Below are 22181 nucleotides of genomic sequence, written 5' to 3'. Positions count from 1 at the left end.
TAAATCAAGAGCCCCTCACCAACATCAAGGAACCTTCCTTAGGGGAAAATCAGTTACAAAGTTTTTCAAATCAGCATGTACTGTATAATGTTCATAATACCAAATTTTCTACTATAATTATATTCAAGTGGCAGTAATTAATATTGTTTTTAATACAGTATATATTAAAATGCATGTTTTCAAGTATAAACCATTTGTGTTGATTTGACATGTGTGAATATCAGAGTAAAAGAACATTATTTCTGTAAAAATAGGTATAGTTTAATACTGTATAATACTGTCAATGTTACTCTCAAGGTTAAATTAAATTTTAATTATATGTTCCTTCAGTTCTTTAACTGCCTGTCCCATTTACATTTTGCTTATTTTTCTGTTTATTTTCAAATGCTCATTTTTGTTGAAAAGTTTGATATGTCTGAGATTTGTACCCTTTGCAATAGTGGACACATGTAGTGTTTTGGTAAAGATTGGTCAGTGATTGAAGTTGTAGGATCACATGGCAGCCAGAATTTCAGATAAGATTTTAGATTTTGATAAATTAGAGTTCTGGAGTTTTTCTGGTAGTTATTTCTAGGCTTAGCTGGTTCATTTTAATTTGCATCTATATCTTTGGATCAAAGTAGAATGATATGGAGAGCGTATAAATCCGTAGGGGAAGGAAGGCGGGGTAGGGGTCATCCTCGAAAAGGTTGAAGGGAAGGGGTAAAGGAGGTGTTGTGGGCGAGGGGTTTGGACTTCCAGCAAGCTTGCGTGAGCGTGTTAGATAGGAGTGAATGGAGACAAATGGTATTTGGGACCTGACGAGCTGTTGGAGTGTGAACAGGGTAATATTTAGTGAAGGGATTCAGGGAAACCGGTTATTTTATATAACCTTACTTGAGTTCTGGAAATGAGGAGTACAATGCCTGCACTCTAAAGGAGGGGTTTGGGATATTGGCAGTTTGGAGGGATATATTGTGTATTTTTTATACGTATATACTTCTAAACTGTTGTATTCTGGGCACCTCTGCAAAAACAGTGATTACGTGTGAGTGAGGTGAAAGTGTTGAATGATGATGAAACTATTTTCTTTTTGGGGATTTTCTTTCTTTTTCGGTCACCCTGCCTCGGTGGGAGACGGCCTACTTGTTGAAAAAAAAAATCTTCGTATATTCCTATTCCTTATTTAATTCTCCTCACCTGTGTTGTTTGGCAATTAATGTCTCTCTAACTCTGCATACCTTGACTTATTAATCCAGATGTATTTACCCTGTTAATTCCTTGAATTTTGTACAAGTAATTATTAAAGTATAACAGAGTATTCTCTGGGTAGTAGGTTGGTAGACAGCAACCACCCATGGAGGTACTACTATCCTGCCAAGTGAGTGTAAAACGAAAGCCTGTAATTGTTTTACATGATGGTAGGATTGCTGGTGTCCATTTTTCTGTCTCATGAACATGCAAGGTTTCAGGTATATCTTGCTACTTCTACTTACACTTAGGTCACACTGCACATACATTTTTTTTTTTTTTTTTTTTACAAGTCGGCCATCTCCCACCAAGGCAGGGTGAACCAAAAAAGAAAGAAAATCCCCAAAAAGAAAATACTTTCATCATCATTCAACACTTTCACCACACTCGCACATTATCACTGTTTTTGCAGAGGTGCTCAGAATACAACAGTTTAGAAGCATATACATATAAAGATACACAACATATCCCTCCAAACTGCCAATATCCCAAACCCCTCAAGCATATATATACACACATATATATATATATATATATATGGTAGACAGCAACCACCCAGGGAAGTACTACCGTCCTGCCAGATGACTGTGAAACAGAAACCTGTAACTGTTTTGCATGATGGTAGGATTGCTGTTTTCTTTTTCTGTCTCATAAACATGCTAGATAACAGGGATATCTTGCTACTCCTACTTACACTTAGGTCACACCTCAATTACTGGGAGCGCTTGAGGTTTCTAAACCTGTAACTGTTTTGCATGATGGTAGGATTGCTGTTTTCTTTTTCTGTCTCATAAACATGCTAGATAACAGGGATATCTTGCTACTCCTACTTACACTTAGGTCACACTTCACAGACACACACATGCATATATATATATACATACATCTAGGTTTTTCTCCTTTTTCTAAATAGCTCTTGTTCTTCTTTATTTCTTCTATTGTCCATGGGGAAGTGGAAAAGAATCTTTCCTCCGTAAGCCATGCGTGTCGTATGAGGCGACTAAAATGACGGGAGCAATGGGTTAGTAACCTCTTCTCCTGTAGACATTTACTAAAAAAGAGAAGAAGAAAAACTTTATAAAACTGGGATGCTTAAATGTGCGTGGATGTAGTGCGGATGACAAGAAACAGATGATTGCTGATGTTATGAATGAAAAGAAGTTTGATGTCCTGGCCCTAAGCGAAACAAAGCTGAAGGGGGTAGGGGAGTTTCAGTGGGGGGAAATAAATCGAATTAAATCTGGAGTATCTGAGAGAGTTAGAGCAAAGGAAGGGGTAGCAGTAATGTTGAATGATCAGTTATGGAAGGAGAAAAGAGAATATGAATGTGTAAATTCAAGAATTATGTGGATTAAAGTAAAGGTTGGATGCGAGAAGTGGGTCATAATAAGTGTGTATGCACCTGGAGAAGAGAGGAATGCAGAGGAGAGAGAGAGATTTTGGGATATGTTAAGTGAATGTATAGGAGCCTTTGAACCAAGTGAGAGAGTAATTGTGGTAGGGGACCTGAATGCTAAAGTAGGAGAAACTTTTAGAGAGGGTGTGGTAGGTAAGTTTGGGGTGCCAGGTGTAAATGATAATGGGAGTCCTTTGATTGAACTTTGTATAGAAAGGGGTTTAGTTATAGGTAATACATATTTTAAGAAAATGAGGATAAATAAGTATACAAGATATGATGTAGGGCGAAATGACAGTAGTTTGTTGGATTATGTATTGGTAGATAAAAGACTGTTGAGTAGACTTCAGGATGTACATGTTTATAGAGGGGCCACAGATATATCAGATCACTTTCTAGTTGTAACTACACTGAGAGTAAAAGGTAGATGGGATACAAGGAGAATAGAAGTATCAGGGAAGAGAGAGGTGAAGGTTTATAAACTAAAAGAGGAGGCAGTTAGGGTAAGATATAAACAGCTATTGGAGGATAGATGGGCTAATGAGAGCATAGGCAATGGGGTCGAAGAGGTATGGGGTAGGTTTAAAAATGTAGTGTTAGAGTGTTCAGCAGAAGTTTGTGGTTACAAGAAAGTGGGTGTGGGAGGGAAGAGGAGCGATTGGTGGAATGATGATGTAAAGAGAGTAGTAAGGGAGAAAAAGTTAGCATATGAGAAGTTTTTACAAAGTAGAAGTGATGCAAGGAGGGAAGAGTATATGGAGAAAAAGAGAGAGGTTAAGAGAGTGGTGAAGCAATGTAAAAAGAGAGCAAATGAGAGAGTGGGTGAGATGTTATCAACAAATTTTGTTGAAAATAAGAAAAAGTTTTGGAGTGAGATTAACAAGTTAAGAAAGCCTAGAGAACAAATGGATTTGTCAGTTAAAAATAGGAGAGGAGAGTTATTAAATGGAGAGTTAGAGGTATTGGGAAGATGGAGGGAATATTTTGAGGAATTGTTAAATGTTGATGAAGATAGGGAAGCTGTGATTTCGTGTATAGGACAAGGAGGAATAACATCTTGTAGGAGTGAGGAAGAGCCAGTTGTGAGTGTGGGGGAAGTTCGTGAGGCAGTAGGTAAAATGAAAGGGGGTAAGGCAGCCGGGATTGATGGGATAAAGATAGAAATGTTAAAAGCAGGTGGGGATATAGTTTTGGAGTGGTTGGTGCAATTATTTAATAAATGTATGGAAGAGGGTAAGGTACCTAGGGATTGGCAGAGAGCATGCATAGTTCCTTTGTATAAAGGCAAAGGAGATAAAAGAGAGTGCAAAAATTATAGGGGGGATAAGTCTGCTGAGTATACCTGGTAAAGTGTATGGTAGAGTTATTATTGAAAGAATTAAGAGTAAGACGGAGAATAGGATAGCAGATGAACAAGGAGGCTTTAGGAAAGGTAGGGGGTGTGTGGACCAGGTGTTTACAGTGAAACATGTAAGTGAACAGTATTTAGATAAGGCTAAAGAGGTCTTTGTGGCATTTATGGATTTGGAAAAGGCATATGACAGGGTGGATAGGGGGGCAATGTGGCAGATGTTGCAAGTGTATGGTGTAGGAGGTAGGTTACTGAAAGCAGTGAAGAGTTTTTATGAGGATAGTGAGGCTCAAGTTAGAGTACATAGGAAAGAGGGAAATTTTTTCCCAGTAAAAGTAGGCCTTAGACAAGGATGTGTGATGTCACCGTGGTTGTTTAATATATTTATAGATGGGGTTGTAAGAGAAGTAAATGCGAGGGTCTTGGCAAGAGGCGTGGAGTTAAAAGATAAAGAATCACACACAAAGTGGGAGTTGTCACAGCTGCTCTTTGCTGATGACACTGTGCTCTTGGGAGATTCTGAAGAGAAGTTGCAGAGATTGGTGGATGAATTTGGTAGGGTGTGCAAAAGAAGAAAATTAAAGGTGAATACAGGAAAGAGTAAGGTTATGAGGATAAAAAGATTAGGTGATGAAAGATTGAATATCAGATTGGAGGGAGAGAGTATGGAGGAGGTGAATGTATTCAGATATTTGGGAGTGGACGTGTCAGCGGATGGGTCTATGAAAGATGAGGTGAATCATAGAATTGATGAGGGGAAAAGAGTGAGTGGTGCACTTAGGAGTCTGTGGAGACAAAGAACTTTGTCCTTGGAGGCAAAGAGGGGAATGTATGAGAGTATAGTTTTACCAACGCTCTTATATGGGTGTGAAGCATGGGTGATGAATGTTGCAGCGAGGAGAAGGCTGGAGGCAGTGGAGATGTCATGTCTGAGGGCAATGTGTGGTGTGAATATAATGCAGAGAATTCGTAGTTTGGAAGTTAGGAGGAGGTGCGGGATTACCAAAACTGTTGTCCAGAGGGCTGAGGAAGGGTTGTTGAGGTGGTTCGGACATGTAGAGAGAATGGAGCGAAACAGAATGACTAAAAGAGTGTATCAGTCTGTAGTGGAAGGAAGGCGGGGTAGGGGTCGGCCTAGGAAAGGTTGGAGAGAGGGGGTAAAGGAGGTTTTGTGTGCGAGGGGCTTGGACTTCCAGCAGGCATGCGTGAGCGTGTTTGATAGGAGTGAATGGAGACAAATGGTTTTTAATACTTGACGTGCTGTTGGAGTGTGAGCAAAGTAACATTTATGAAGGGGTTCAGGGAAACCGGCAGGCCAGACTGAGTCCTGGAGATGGGAAGTACAGTGCCTGCACTCTGAAGGAGGGGTGTTAATGTTGCAGTTTAAAAACTGTAGTGTAAAGCACCCTTCTGGCAAGACAGTGATGGAGTGAATGATGGTGAAAGTTTTTCTTTTTCGGGCCACCCTGCCTTGGTGGGAATCGGCCAGTGTGATAATAAAAAAAAATATATATATATATATATATTTATATATATATATATATATATATCTATATATATATATATATATATACATGCATATATATACACACCCCTAGTAACCCCTTCTCCTGTATAAATTACTAAATTTAAAAAGAGAAACTTTCGTTTTTCTGTTTAGGCCACCCTACCTCGGTGGGATACGGCCGGTTTGTTGAAAGAAGAAGAACAATAGAGTTCCTTGAAATTTAAAATACAGTATAAAGACAACTTCTGCATTGAATTACATACTGTATCTTCTTTATTGTTATGGCAACCATGCTGCATAAAGAAGTGTAGCTTCAAGTTAGGTTTTGCATGGTTCTCTGAGGTATTTGAAAGAGGCATTCAGTAATATTACCTTACAGATTGAAATTAATATCTGTATGTTACAACATTGGTTCCTACTTTTGTGGGGATCCATATGTCATAAGCTTCTAGCCAAAGTGATCAATTGATCAAATATGCCAAATGGTCTTCAACATCATGTTAATAAAATCTTATGTTACAAGTGATAGTTGTATGGTCCTGTATCCAAACTAGCTTAGGAACTTGACCTTTTTACTGTTTTGACTCCAGAAATGCAAAATATGATGGAAAATTTACAGAATTATGCAGGCACAGAGTTGGTGGTCTAGGTGCAGTGATTTTGGCCACTTGGAGTCTTCATTTTAGTCCATTTCCAATGCTCAGTTTGACCCTTCCATCTGTCTGTTGAAGATAAGAAACTGACAATTTCAACTATCATAATGACCCTGTAATGTGCACAAGAGTCAATAATTTGTCCAAATTAAGAGCCAAGGGAACAAAATAAAAACTGTAGACATTCCAGTCACTAATACAGACAACCTTTCCTCTGTTCATTAATCACATCCCCAGGCCTCTTCTGTATGGCATTGCCCTTCATTTTGAATCCATCATCACTTGCCCTTCATTTTGAATCCATCATCACTTGCCCTTCATTTTAAATCCATCATCACAAAAAAAAAGTAAAAGTTTTACCCTATTTCTCAGATAATAAAATGTAGCCAAGAATGATTGGTCATGGATTAGGCTGTCCCAGTTATTGAAGCAGACCTAAGGGGAGCTAGGGGCCCTATCTTTCCTCAGAAAATCACCCTACCCTCCCTCAGGAAAAAAAAAGAAAAAAAAAAAAAAGAAAATATTTTCACCACTCTGAACCTTATTTCAAGCTACAGCACTTTTGGTCTGAAGCCAACCAAAATCATCTCTATTTCACTGGTGTGTCTTCAATTCTATCAGTTAATACCAAGAAACAATCAATAAAACCATAAAGTCACCCTAGGAAACACCTCACAGTCACTATTTTAAAGTAAACATAAGGTCTACCCATCATGCACTGTGTGGGGCACAATTTCATTTATGCTGTGCACACTTTGCACAGATCCATTCTCTCATGTGTAGACCAGACTTAACCATTCACAGCATATTTGAGGGAGCTGTGCTTAAAATGTAGATCTGCGGGAGCGACACTGGTGTCAGTGATGTAGATCTACGTGGTAGACAGTGAAAGGGTTGGTCTTGCTAAAATTTATGGAATACACTGTAGTGGTACCAAAGCATTCTGAGGTTTAAATAAATTTTTGCTGTTCTAAAGAAAAAAATCAGTGCAATGCTAAATAATTTTGTTTGGTGAAATAACCCTTGCCAGATAAGCCAGTTTGACAAGTGCTAGCAAAAAATGACACTTAACCCTTAAACTGTCCAAACGTAGATCTACGTTCATTTGCGCAGTGCTCTGAATATTTTTTTTTTTTTTTTAACGAAGAGCACATTTTTATAAATGTAGGATAAGAAAAAAAAATTTAGGGCCAATACTTACCGAGATATAAACCCGTGAAGTTGAATTGGTGCTGGATGCTCACCTGACAGCAAGATCGAGTCCTGCCGCTTGCAGAAGTGTTGCCGATATACCTTTTTTTCTCGTTTTTATTTTAGTTTATATAATTTTTTTGTTCTGATAATTACAGTTTATAATAGTTCTTGTGGTTTCATAGCCAATCTTTGTTCTGACACTAATATTAGGTACTGAAATAGTACTCAAATAGTCAGTCACACCGACAGATGAACATTTTCACCTGCCTTGGTCATTTACTATTGTCTAGAAATATATGCAAAATATTTATAGGTCCCAACAATGTTTTAGACACGCTGGAGTATATATGGAACTTCTTGAAGCATGGTGTTATGACAAATGTCAGTAAACTGCTGACAGCCCAGTGACACTTGATGAATGTGCGCTGCTCCAGGGAACCCTCGCTTTGTTTTCATTGTTACACACAAACATGTCTGTCTGTTTGTCTATCTGTCTAGCTCTGCTTATGTCTGTCTAGCTCTGCTTTTATCTGTCTAGCTCTGCTTATCTGTCTTTCCATCTGCCTGTGTGTGCCTGGAGTATATATGAAACTCCTTGAAGAATGGTGTTATGACAAGTGTCAGTAAACTGCTGACAGCCCAGTGACACTTGATGAATGTGCACTGCTCCAGGGAACCCTCGCTTTATTTGTTTTCACTGTTACACACAAACATGTCTGTCTATCTGTTTCTCAGTATTTATTTATTCGTATCTGTCTGTCTGTCTAGCTCTGCCTATGTGTGTCTGTCTTTCCATCTGCTTGTCTCTCTGTCTCAGGGAGCGGCTTGTAAACCTGTTGGTTTTTGGTTTACGAGCTGCTCCCTGATTGCTGAGCAAGTGAAAGTGCATATTACTTGTCATGTTTATTATGTCTTATATCTACAAGCACTGTATAGCACTTTGCCTGGAATTTTTGGGTTATCCTAGGTAATTTACACTGTGTGTACATGTGAGAGACAAAGATATAGACAGACACAGATACAGAGAGACAGACAGATATAGAGAGACAGCCAAAGCCAGCCAGCCAGCCAGCCAGCCGACCAGCCTGCCAAGTATATAAGAAAGAAGGAACACTGCAGCAGGCCTACTGGCCCATGCAAGGCAGTCCCCCCTGGCTTAGACCAATGACTCACCTAGTCAGGTCACATCCACTGAAGGAAGGAGCATGGCATCAGACCTAGTAGCACAAGCTAGTCAAGTCCAACTTGCACCCACCCACACCCACTCGTGTATTTATCTAACCTATTTTTACTTTCCTCTTAAAAGGGGAGTGTTAATATGACATAACATCGGTGAACTCCTGGTGTTTGCCACGCTATTTGCTCTAGCTGGTGCTCAATTGAACTGGTGCTCCCACAAGGTACTAAGTGGTCCCAGAGTTTTTTAATACTGCGCACACCGAGTGTTAAGACCCATTCTCTCGTGTCTTGGCAACTCAGGCCTATCGCCCCAGTTTTGAAGGAATGAAAAATAAAATGTTGATCTACGTTTGGTGCGCTACGCATGCAAACGTGTATCTTTGTTTGGACAGTTTAAGAGTTAATGACCTGCATGGGTTCGGTATATGTTTTTTGGCATACAGCATCAAATACAGTAAAATCACGAGGGTTATTGGATACAGTATATTTTATCAGGGGTCTGGATCCTTTGAGGGTCCAGACCCCAAATTGGGACCTTTACTCGCATCTAATTCCTTTTAGTGAGGATCCATTTTCATCCTCTATTGATGAGCTTTTACACTTCTTCTCGACCTCAGTTTTAACCACAGCTTCACATTCTATACCCCAAACCTCGGGCAGGCATTCTCAGAAGTGTTTGCCTTGGTGGTCTTCTGCTTGTGCTCGGGCAGTACGTTTGAAACGCCCTGCGTGGGGCAGGTACCGGTACAATAGAACCACAGAGAGACTCTTTGATTTTAAGCAGAAGAGAGCGGTCGCTTGCCATGTCATCCATGACGCTAAATGCACTTGCTGGCGGGATTATATTTCTACCATCACCTCTGCTTCCTCTATGAGTGCAGTCTGGAAAAAGTACAGAAACTGAGTGGTAAATACTCTTCTGACCCAGCTCCTGTTCTTCGGGTTACTGGTGTTGATATCGCAAACCCTCTTGACGTTGCCACCGCAATTGGTAATCATCTTGTCCGCATCTCTCGAGGACTTCATCTAAGCCACTCGTTTCATTCATCGGCCATACTCCTCTTAGTCACGGGTAAATATGGAGAGGCACCCTGTTCCACTCTGTGAGAATTGTCAGGTTCCAGTTTCTGTTAGCCACATTGTTGGACTGCCCACTATCAACGAGCACACAGAATTTACTCCAACGTCGTCACCTTTCTATTGCCCTTACTTTACCTTCCCTTCTTGCAGATGGATCCTCCTTTAACCCAGACTCTCTCATTGACTTTTTAACAGCAACTGATTTACTGCACAAACTCTGATGATGATGCCTCTAGTACTCCTCATGTCCCTTTCTACCTCAGTCTTTTGCTACCCTCTACCCCTGCACTATCCACTGCCTCGCTGCACTCCATGACCTAATAATCATCCCTCTCCTTCTTGCTACCCATTACCTCTACATCCTTCCCTGCCTGGCAGCGCTGTATGACCCTTGTAGGTTTAGCGCTTCTTTTTTATAATATAATAATAATAATATTGAGTAACATGAATCTTAAATGATAGAAAATGTTTAAATTTTGGGCTGATATAGTATTCATTACTTACTTTACCTTCAAAAAATTTTTAGTAACTTCCCAATCATTTGTTTTCACTTCTGTATAAAGGTATCTGAGATGATCATTCTAATAAGAAGCCTTTGTTTCTATAATCAGATTCTAATCCAGTATGTCATCATTTATTTTATCAGTGGTACATAACTCATTATGATACATGACATAGTTACTCTTAACCCTTTCAGGGTCTAGATCCCCGATCTGAAACTTGTCCACAGGGTCCAAGAATTTAAAAAAAAAAAATTTTTATTTTTTCTTACAGAATGGCAGAAAATCTTTTTCTGAAGGTAATAAAACAAAAAGTACAAAATTTTGGTGGAAAATTTATGAAATTATGCTATCACAAATTTTGCTGTATCAGTGATATTTACACATCAGTGATTTTGCCCACTTTGACTCCTATTTTAGGCCAATTACATTATTCCAGTCGACTAAATTCTTAGGTATTTCGCTAGTATCACATTTATTTTATCGATTGAACATAAGAAACTGACCAATTATTTGTTTCAGTTACCCAATAAAATTATCAAAAATTGGTAATTTGGCCAATTTCACACAAAATTTAAAATATTCCAGTTTCAAAATAGGGTCCAGAATAAACAATGCAGGCATTCTTGGAAATAAAAAACATAACATTTCTTCCATTATTAGTTAAGTTTCCAGGTTTTATAAGTGAATTCCATTTTGATTTTTTATTCACATAGAGAATTTTTATTCACACAAAAAAATAGAAGGTTTACTGTTATGCAATATTGTAATAATTGTATAAATAATATCAGCGCATTTGCGAATGTATATTAGACCCACCAGTTGGCATGTATTGGACACGCGACACGATTTGTTTACTTTTGAACATTGGCAAAAATCGAACATTTTTGCTAATTTGAGCTCAAGTTCAACCTATTTTCAGGACTAAAACCAATCAAAATCATCCCTACTTCTATAAAACATCTTTCATTCTATCGAAGGAGACCAAGAAACCGTGAATACAACAGTAAAACACATACGAAAATACATAGCAAAATCGCTGTTTTAATCCAAAAACATTGCCGCAGTTTTTTTTCTCATGCACTGCATGCTACAGGATTTGTTTTATATGGTGCACACTTACCACATAGATACATTCTCTCATACCTAGGCCAGAATTTACTGCTCACACCTTATCTGAGTGAGCTAAGCTCATGACATAGTACTATGGCACGGACCCTGGTTTCAAAGCTGTAGAAATACAGGACAGACCCTCAGGGAGTTAATTAGTCAAAACTATTAAAAACTTCATTCATAGTGCTTTTTCTTGCTAAATTCTAATTTGGTGATTTTTACGAATTATAATGTTGATTAATGTTAACATTACTGTGCTTTTTAATAATTTGTCTTTATAGTTTTTTATAATTTAGTATGTTTTTTTTTTTTTTGTGTGTGTGTGTGTAAAAAAAAAAGATGAATTTCTTTGGTTATTCTTTTGTGGTGGTTCTTGAGAACACTGGTACTCATACATTTGTGGTAGCTCATGAGAACACTGGTACTCATCTATTTGCAGCTTAAGAATGTTCTTCTGTACACTGTATCTTCATAACACTGCTCTTCCATACCTGTATCTCTATAACACAGCTCTTCCATACACTGTATCTCTATATCACACTTGATGCTACTGTACCACCCTCCTATATGCTGAAGCTTGAAAATACCAGCATCCAGTGTGTTATATCGTGACACGTCCCTCCCATGTTGTGCAGTGATGTCATGTCTCCTATGCTCTGCAGCATTACATTCCTCTCATGTTGTGTAGCAGGAAGTTACATCCCTGCTGTGTTGTGCATTGGTGTTGTATGCCTCCCATGTTCAGTGATGTTGCATCCTTCCCATTTTGTGCACAGTGATGTTGCATCCTTCCCATTTTGTGCACCTTGATGCTGCATCCCTGTAATGTTGTACAGAGTGATATTGCATCCCTGTAATATTGTACAGAGTGATATTGCATCCTTGTAATATTGTACAGAGTGATATTGCATCCTTGTAATGTTGTACAGAGTGATATTGCATCCTTGTAATGTTGTACAGAGTGATATTGCATCCCTGCAATGTTGTACAGAGTGATATTGCATCCCTGTATTGTTGTACAGAGTGATATTGCATCCCTGTAATGTTGTACAGAGTGATACTGCATCCCTGCAATATTGTACAGAGTGATACTGCATCCCTGCAATATTGTACAGAGTGATATTGCATCCCTGTAATGTTGTACAGAATGATATTGCATCCCTGCAATGTTGTACAGAATATTGCATCCCTCCTACTTTTTGTGCAGAGTGATGTATCCCTTCCATGTTATACAAAGTGATGTATTCCTCCCATGTTGTGTTGCAGAAGTTGTAGTTTTAGTTTAATATGTTTAGTTTATTATGCACCCCATACCCATCCTGTGGGCAGTAGTCAAAAGATTACAGAGGTACATAATGAAGTTATATCCCTCCCATATTTGCAGCTTTTAATTAAATCCCACCTTCTATCCCCCCTTCCAAAGGGGGGGGGGTTAGAAGGAATTGAGCATTTCCTCCCCTTCCATGGATTAAATATGATTGCCTTCCATTTCCCCCCTTATGTGCTGTATGACTCCTACAGTTTAGCACTCCATCCATAAATTTAATAATACTGTAACTGAAGTGTACTGACATCTCAGATTACCCTCCTACTGCAACATCCCCACCCTTGTAAAGTAAAAGGACACAAATGCAACTAATGTGACATTTTATTGTGGCAACGTTTCGCTCTCCAGGAGCTTTGTCAAGCCGATACAAAATTTTGTATCAGCTTAACAAAGCTCCTGGAGAGCGAAACGTTGCCACAATAAAATGTCACATTAGTTGCACTTGTATCCTTTTACTTTACATATTGTCGGTAATTCTACCAACATTATTACAATCCCCACCCTTCCTTAATAGTGCAGGCACTGCCCTTCCCACCTCTGAAACTCGTGTCTGGCTAACTGGTTAATAATAATACTAATAATAATAATAATAATAATCTCTATGGGGAAGTGGAGAAGAATCCTTTTTCCATAAGCCATGCATGTCATAAGAGGCAACTAAATGTAAAAGAAGAAAAACTTTATGAAAGTATTTCTTCTTTTGTGGGTTACCCTGGCCTGGTGGGAGATGGCCAGTGTGTTTAAAAAATAATAATAATAATAGTATCTACCCATGCTATGCATCTTTAAGTTACAATATTCCCATTTGTGTTTTGCAACTAGATGTTGCAACCCTCCCTGCTGTATGTTATCACTGGGTTTCTCAGTCAATGGGGACAACTCTTACATATGCAGCCTACAGTATTTATACTGCATTTATACTTAAGATCTCTTCATGCTTATTTTTAGTGTGTACTTAGAATCATTCATATGTAATAAAACTGCACAAATTAATTTGTAAATAAAAAAATACACATTTTGTTCCAGTAATACAGTTCTTTAACAATTGGAGCTTTGGGGCCCTTCATGCCTCAGGGCTCTGAGGAACCTGGCCTTTTTCTTTTTTTTTTCTGTTTGTTTTTGCCATGTGCTAATTTGCCACTTCTCCCAGCACTGCTTTTGGTCTGTTAACCTTTTCTTGCATGCTACATTGCGCATTATGTTTAGTTTTTATTGTAAAGTTCTTTGTGCTATTGCTTTTGTTTTTCATTCATTGTTTTCTTGTGTATATATGTTTTTCCTTAATTCCCATTATCTGTGCCCTACTTTCCCAGGCTACCCCCTATTTGGTTTTTACCTCAACCAGACGTTACGACCTATGGTATACTCCTGCTCATGGCCAGTCTACCAGACATATTCCGGCATGACGGTGAGATAGTGGAGGCAGCTTCCTTGTTATACTACATTGTACTAAAGTTTGACTCAACTATAACTTTCTTGGTTGTAGAGCAATTTGCTAGTGTAGAATATGATACACTCTTCATAGGAATTAATTTCATATTTTTAATTATTTTTGTGAATTGATGTAAATTAGGTGCAAAACTTCACTAGAAATCCGTTAGAGGAGTGCTTTGATGCCATTGAAGGGATTGTCATCTAAGAAATTGAAGCTACCCACTTTCTTTGATCAGACTATTACTTTCTATTTTCTAAGCATTTTATGATCCTTGTGGCTGTTCCTTATAATATAATAATTCACTAGAAATTTACCGTAAACTTAAAGATGGCTTTGATGGTATTGTTTAAAAATTAGTGTGGTCCTGGTAAAGTTTTTGAGCAAACTCCCTTGTATTCTATATCAGAAATAATGTCTCAAAAATGGGTGTTCATTACACAAATACTTATTATATCAAACTGCTGACATTTTCGTAAAGAGGGAAAATTTCTTATTATTAAAACTTTGAATTTCTTAACACCGTTCTATGTAAGCATACTGGCTAGCACTCTTATCTCAAACTATGTAAGTGAACTGATATTGAGTCTACAGGCACTTACTGCGTGGACTGAATTTCAGTATTTAGGGGCATGAAGGATATCTAAAATTTCCAAGAATGTCACCTTCAGCATAAAAGAATGTTTATTATTAAGTTATGATCAAATGTATCTTGTGTTAAGCTCTCCTTGTTAAATATTAACTTGTTAAACTGTCCAGAAAACGGTTTGCTTAAGCAGTAACAAAGCTTCAGCTCGATGTTGATTCTGACTCCAGCATCCTTATTGAGCTGAAAATATTTTGTGTACATAATAAACTGATTGGCGGTCATGTACCATGGAAGTATTAACGTGGAGAAGTAAAGGTTGTCATTTTCACAATATATGGCTCTTTGCTTTGACTTTGTCCACACTGCACCATCATTGAGATGGTCTGCTGCATTTTCTCAGTCTTTGGATTGGTCTTTTAATTATTACTGATTTCGGCATCTTTAACTTTTTTCTTCCCAATAATTTTTTTTTTTTCCTCTTTCTTGCCTCTTGCACATTCTGACGTGTGCTGTATAGTGTCAAGATAATCCAAACCCTTTTCACGTGATCTTTCTTTGTGCAGGCAAATGCTGTATATAGAGTTCACTGGCAAATATTTCTGATGCATCAAAATGGGTGAATAGCCTTGGTGATGAGAATGAATGTACCTCAGGAAAAAATCTTGGTTTCACTTTAAGGCTGTATCAGTATAGTATTTCCATCCTTAGAGGTGACATGGTCAGAGTGTAAAAGGTATTTAGCGATATTGACAAGGTGAATCTAAACTGTTAAAAAGAAGTGGGAGCAGGATAAGGAAGCACCAGTGAAATATTGCATGAGGCAGATAAAGGATCTAGGATTAGAAACAAAAGATTGTCATTGAAGGATCATGTAAAAGTAACCATGAGAAACTTGCATGTTACACTGGCAAAATTGAAAATATCCTTCACATTTATGCATGGTGAAAGACAAAAAATGTTCATAGCATATATTAACCAAAACTGGAATAGCCAGAGTTAGTGTTTTTTTTTTTTCTTTACCACCACAGCTGTTTCCCCAGCAAGGTAGGGTGATGGAAAGGAAACTCATTCACCATTGTTTATTCATTACTTGTTTTGCTAAAAGTGCTTGTTCATCACAGTTCATATGACCCCCAGAACTGCAACATCTCCACCAATAGTATGGTGTCTATATAAAAATAAAGCCGAATTATTTCAAAGACTTTTCATAAAAATAGCTTCCAGAGCTAATTAATATATTAGTCAGAAAATAACTGAGGTAAAATAAAATGAGTTTTGAAGGAAGAGTAAAAGGAGATCCCTAAGTAAACTCTATGATATCTCTGCATTCCTAGAGTCACTTTTGGTAATTCCAATCTTTATTATTCTCACTGGAACCTGGCTCAACAACCAAAACATTACACACATCTACAACTTACCTGGGTCCACAGCCTAATCAAAGGAGTGGGGGAACAGCAGTCTAGTTCACTAATGAAATGACTTTATACAGTATTCATTCAGCCTGCACCAGAGACAAGCACAGAGAATACATAGTTATGCAACTCACAACCAAGAACTTGAATACCCCTCTTACAAAAGGAGCTGTCTACAGGTCATCACACGCCAATGTAACCAAGTCTGGAGAAAACCTCAAGGACCTAATCATTAGCAAAAATTTAAATAAATGTCACTTAATACTGCTGGGGAACTTCAACATAGCCTTATTGAGTCTGAAGACCCCCACGTAGTAGACTTCCTGAATAATATGTACTATTGTCTACTAATACCTTCTGTAACCAGGCCTATGAGAAGAACTGAGACTACCCCAATGTCACTTGACCACATATGAACATATAATCCAACTCCTGAAACAGCAGGCATTATCATAAATACATCCTCTCCTCACTTAACGATGGAGTTCCGTTCCTAAGACCACATTAGTAAATGAATTCGTCGCTAAGTAAGGAACATACTACAATGGTACCCTGACTTACGAGTTTTCAGAGTTATAAGCCATCACTCGATTGATTTCTTGCTTTGAAATGCAAGCCAAAACCCGAGTTACAAGCAAGCTTCAGATACGCCGCCACTAGTTGGTGCAGCAAACTCCACAACAGTGCACATCGTTACCTCGCTGTGGAAGCATCTCTTGTGTTATGCTTGTGTTTTGTGCAGTTATTTTACCAAATTTCTTTTTTCTAACCATGGGTCCTAAGAAAGTAAGTGCAAAGGACAGTGCTGAGAAGAGGAGGAGGATGTATATTGAATTAAAACATGAAATCATAGAAAAACACAAGCAAGGTGAGCTGTAGTCAACTTGGCGAGGCAGTACTAGCATAGTGTGTACTTTGTGCCTCATGCCTTTTCGCAGAGAAGGCACGAGGCATTTACACTGATTTACTTTCGAAATATTCACCCAAAACGTAGGCTGGTCTAATGACTCCGGGAAGAAAAAAAGTCAGAGAAAATTGCTTTTGTTTCAGTGTTTTCCTTATGAAACTAGTGATAGAGTGCAGTTAGCCTCACAAACACTCCATTTTCTCTTATAATAAGACCTCAGAAGGGCAAGAATGGAAAGATGTGGTCAGAGCGATAATTTTTACCTCGGGAGTGGCCGCCACCATTCGTCACATAATGACATATTTTATTCATTCTAGAGTATGTATCATGTTTCTATGTCATTTATATTGTTTATTATGTCATATTAGATCAGTTGTGATATATAAATAAGCTGTAAAGTTGATATTAACGTTATACTGAAGTATTTTCTCCTGCCTCCCGAGAACCAGGAATTTCGTTGGAACAGATTAATGACATTGCAATTAATTTCAGTGAGGAAGATTTATTTGATATATGAGCAAACTGAGTTACGAGCTGGGTCACAGAACAAATTAAACTCGTAAGTCAAGGTACCACTGTATAAGGGTAGTGGGTTTGTGTCAACCATATTTAGATATTGTTTTAATGTCACCTTTGTTCCATTTATAACATTTTTAGTATATTTTTAAATGTTTATACAGTAGTGTACTGAATATTGTAATAAACAAAATAGAGGAAATTGGCTCTAATGTACATTATTAAGGTATGCATACTGGTCAGAGAGCTCGTCATAAATCTGAGTCATCGGTAAATGAGTATGTCACTAACTGAGGAGAGGCTGTAATTACTGTTTGGCAAATATACATTGTATAGTTCACAAGTAATTTACCCGCACATAGGAGAGAGAAGCTTATGACAACGTGTCAGTTCGACTTGGACCAATTACGAGCCACACTAAGTTAGTGTGTCTTATAAATGGTCCAAATTGGACTGAAATGTCATCATAAGTTTCTCACCTATATGTGGGTTATTTGTGTATTGTTCCAGTCACAGTATTGTGCCTTTTTGTTCTTTATTGTACAGTGGCTTTTTTTTTTTTTTTTTTTTTTTTTTTTTTTTTTTTTTTTTTTTTTTTTTTTTTTTTTTTTTTTTTCTTTTACTTCATGCTTTTCAGAAACAGAGCTTCTAATGTACAGCTAAACATATTGATAAATGGTTCACCTATCTTGAGACAGGCGGAGGGCAAATTTCTAGCTCTCCACCTTGACTGCAGTCTCAAATTTCAGACACACGCACAGCAAATTTCCAAGAAAGTCTCCAAAACAGTAGGCATCCTTTCAAAGATATGGTACAAAGCTAGAAGAGCTGATTGGAGTACTATGTGCCCCAATCAACTCTTCTAGCTTTGTACCACTCTCATTTACCCTTACCTCACCTATGGTATTTGTGCATGGGGCTCAACCACAGCAAATCACCTTAAGCCTTTAATAACCCAGCAAAAAGCTGCAGTGCGATTGATTACTAACTCCTGCATTAGACAACACACTCCACCACAAAACATCCACACTTATTATTGTGCCTGCTACATACACAGAACACTATACTCTAATGTAAACCCTCCTCTCAAACTCCTCCTTGATAACTATAACAGAACACAGCAATAATGCAAGACACAGATCACTCTTCGATATTCCCCGTGTTCATCTCTCCATATGCAAAAATTCTGTGCATGTAAAAGGCCCGAAGATCTGGAATTCATTGCCAGAACAAACTAAAGGATCCCTGTCTGCAAATCAGTTTAAGGCCCAAATAAGAAATCACCTCATCTCCCAAAATTAACCAGACAAACCATACTTAACCACTACCAGTTTCTCGAAAGTTACTCATATTGTGCCGATGAATGCTCAGCCACTTACTACTTTGAAATTAGAATGTCTGTTCTTTTCACTGTTTTAAATTAAAGTAGATAATAATACAGAGCATCATAATGTATTTTTTCCATTGTAATACCAAATTTCATTGTTTTAAATAGTACCTAACTGTAATACATCACACTGTAAATTGTTTTAAATTGTTACATTGTAATACTGTAATCTTCATTAACTAATTCAATAGTAGAAAAAGTCTCTACTAGACTTATCAAAACCATGTAGCATCACCTGATAGAATATTCAGTTCTCCTGTACTCATTTTAACTCATCTAATGACCATATTAACTATGTATTATTGCCTTAGTATTCTTAAGTTAATCTTTAAGTTTGCCTGAAATGCTCAGCATACAGAGGGGCTTTTGGCATGTACACTCAACTGTTATATTCCTCAGTACAACCATGTAATTTGTCAAAATAAAAAATCTAATCTAATCAGTGGCTGTTTCCTGGGAGGTCAGTGCAATGCATAGAAAACACATCCACCATCATTCATTCAATTGCTTTTTTTCCAGAAATGTGAATTTTTTTTTTTTTCAACAAGTCGGCCGTCTCCCACCGAGGCAGGGTGACCCAAAAAAGAAAGAAAATCCCGAAAAGAAAATGCTTTCATCATCATTCAACATTTTCACCACACTCACACATTATCACTGTTTTTGCAGAGGTGCTCAGAATACAACAGTTTAGAAGCATATACATATAAAGATACACATCATATCCCTCCAAACTGCCAATACCCAAACCCCTCCTTTAAAGTGCAGGCATTGTACTTCCCATTTCCAGGACTCGAGTCTGACTATATGAAAATAACCGGTTTCCCTGAATCCCTTCACTAAATATTAGCCTTCTCACACTCCAACAGATCGTCAGGTCCCAAGTACCATTCGTCTCCATTCACTCCTAACACACTCACGCACGCTTGCTGGAAGTCCAAGCCCCTCGCCCACAAAACCTCCTTTACCCCCTCTCTCCAACCCTTTCAAGGACGACCCCTACCTCGCCTTCCTCACCCTAATGATTTATATTCTTTCCATGTCATTCTACTTTGATCCATTCTCTCTAAATGACCAAACCACCTCAACAACCCCACACTCCGAATTTTCTGCATAATATTTACACCACACATTGCCCTTAGACAGGACATCTCCACTGCCTCCAACTGTCTCCTCGCTGCTGCATTTACCACCCAAGCTTCACACCCATATAAGAGTGTTGGTACTCCTATACTTTCATACATTCCCTTCTTTGCCTCCATAGATAACGTTTTTTGACTCCACATATACCTCAATGCACCACTCACCTTTTTTCCCTCATCAATTCTATGATTAACCTCATCCTTCATAAATCCATCCGCCGACACGTCAACTCCCAAGTATCTGAAAACATTCACTTCTTCCATACTCCTCCTCCCCAATTTGATATCCAATTTTTCTTTATCTAAATCATTTGATACCCTCATCACCTTACTCTTTTCTATGTTCACTTTCAACTTTCTACCTTTACACACCTTCCCAAACTCATCCACTAACCTTTGCGCTTTTTCTTTAGAATCTCCCATAAGCACAGTATCATCAGCAAAAAGTAACTGTGTTAATTCCCATTTTGAATTTGATTCCCCATAATTTAATCCCACCCCTCTCCCGAACACCCTAGCATTTACTTCTTTTACAACCCTATCTCTAAATATATTAAACAACCATGGTGACATAACACATCCCTGTCAAAGACCTACTTTTATCGGGAAGTAGTCTCCCTCTCTTCTACACACCCTAACCTGAGCCTCACTATCCTCATAAAAACTCTTTACAGCATTTAGTAACTTACCACCTATTCCATATACTTCCAACATCTGCCACATTGCTCCTCTATCCACTCAATCATATGCCTTTTCTAAATCCATAAATGCAATAAAAACTTCCCTACCTTTATCTAAATACTGTTCACACGTATGCTTCAATGTAAACACTTGATCTACACATCCCCTACCCACTCTGAAACCTCCTTGCTCATCTGCAATCCTACATTCTGTCTTACCTCTAATTCTTTCAATTATAACCCTTACACTTTTCCTGGTATACTCAGTAAACTTATTCCTCTATAATTTTTACAATCTCTTTTGTCCCCTTTCCCTTTATATAAAGGGACTATACATGCTCTCTGCCAATCCCTAGGTACCTTCCCCTCTTTCATACATTTATTAAACAAAAGTACAAACCACTCCTACACTATATAACCCCCTGCTTTTAACATTTCTGTCATGATCCCATCAGTTCCAGCTGCTTTACCCCCTTTCATTCTACGTAATGCCTCACGTACCTCCCCCACACTTACATTCTGCTCTTCTTCACTTCTAAAAGATGGTATACCTCCCTGACCAGTGCATGAAATTACCGCCTCCCTTTCTTCCTCAACATTTAAAAGTTCCTCAAAATATTCTCGCCATCTACCTAATACCTCACTCTCCCCACGTACTAACTCCCCTACTCTGTTCTTAACTGACAAATCCATACTTTCCCTAGGCTTTCATATTACATATTAAATATCACTTTAATTTTTTTTTTTTTTTTTAAATTTGAGGTAGAATAGATTTTTAAAATACAGGTATCCCTTATTTTATGCTGTATATGGCTTCAGTCTCATGGTAGCTATGCTAAACTCATCAGGTAATTCCTTGTAATGAGAATCTTAAGTAGAGTAGGGCCCCGCTTTACAGCGTTTTGCCTTACGGCATTCCGCTAATATGGACATTTCAGATTATATGAAGAAAACTCTCTATACGGCTCCCCACCTGACTTTCTCATACGGTCATCGTGGGCCACCAGGTTTCTTTACATTCTCCATGAGCACGACTCTCCATTATGTCTGGAAACTTTCCAAAATTTCAAGTGTTTTAAAGTTACAGTATTTCATATTTTATATATATATACATACTCTGATAGTTATTCTTATGTGTACCTGTACCTAAATAAACTTACACACCATGCTGGCCTGTAGGTACACATTAAAATCACTGAGAGCATCTTATTAGCCTTGAAGACACCATAATAATAATAATAATATTATTTTTATTTTTTTTTTTATTAACACACTGGCCGATTCCCACCAAGGCAGGGTGGCCCGAAAAAGAAAAACTTTCACCATCATTCACTCCATCACTGTCTTGCCAGAAGGGTGCTTTAAACTACAGTTTTTAAACTGCAACATTAACACCCCTCCTTCAGAGTGCAGGCACTGTACTTCGCATCTCCAGGACTCAGTCCGGCCTGCCGGTTTCCCTAAATCCCTTCATAAATGTTACTTTGCTCACACTCCAACAGCACGTCAAGTATTAAAAACCATTTGTCTCCATTCACTCCTATCAAACACGCTCACGCATGCCCACTGGAAGTCCAAGCCCCTCGCAC

At 38.2% G+C, this 22181-nt stretch overlaps 1 protein-coding gene across 1 annotated transcript in view; it reads left to right on the top strand.

The window, feature by feature from the left end:
* Positions 1 to 22181, top strand: part of LOC128697418 (alpha-N-acetylgalactosaminidase) — a 214800-nt gene that overhangs the window by 127651 nt on the left and 64968 nt on the right. The window lies entirely within an intron of this gene.

The sequence above is a fragment of the Cherax quadricarinatus genome, chromosome 44 (genome assembly GCF_038502225.1).
Source record: "Cherax quadricarinatus isolate ZL_2023a chromosome 44, ASM3850222v1, whole genome shotgun sequence".
Taxonomy (NCBI): domain Eukaryota; kingdom Metazoa; phylum Arthropoda; class Malacostraca; order Decapoda; family Parastacidae; genus Cherax; species Cherax quadricarinatus.
This window is presented reverse-complemented; position numbering and strand designations above follow the sequence as displayed.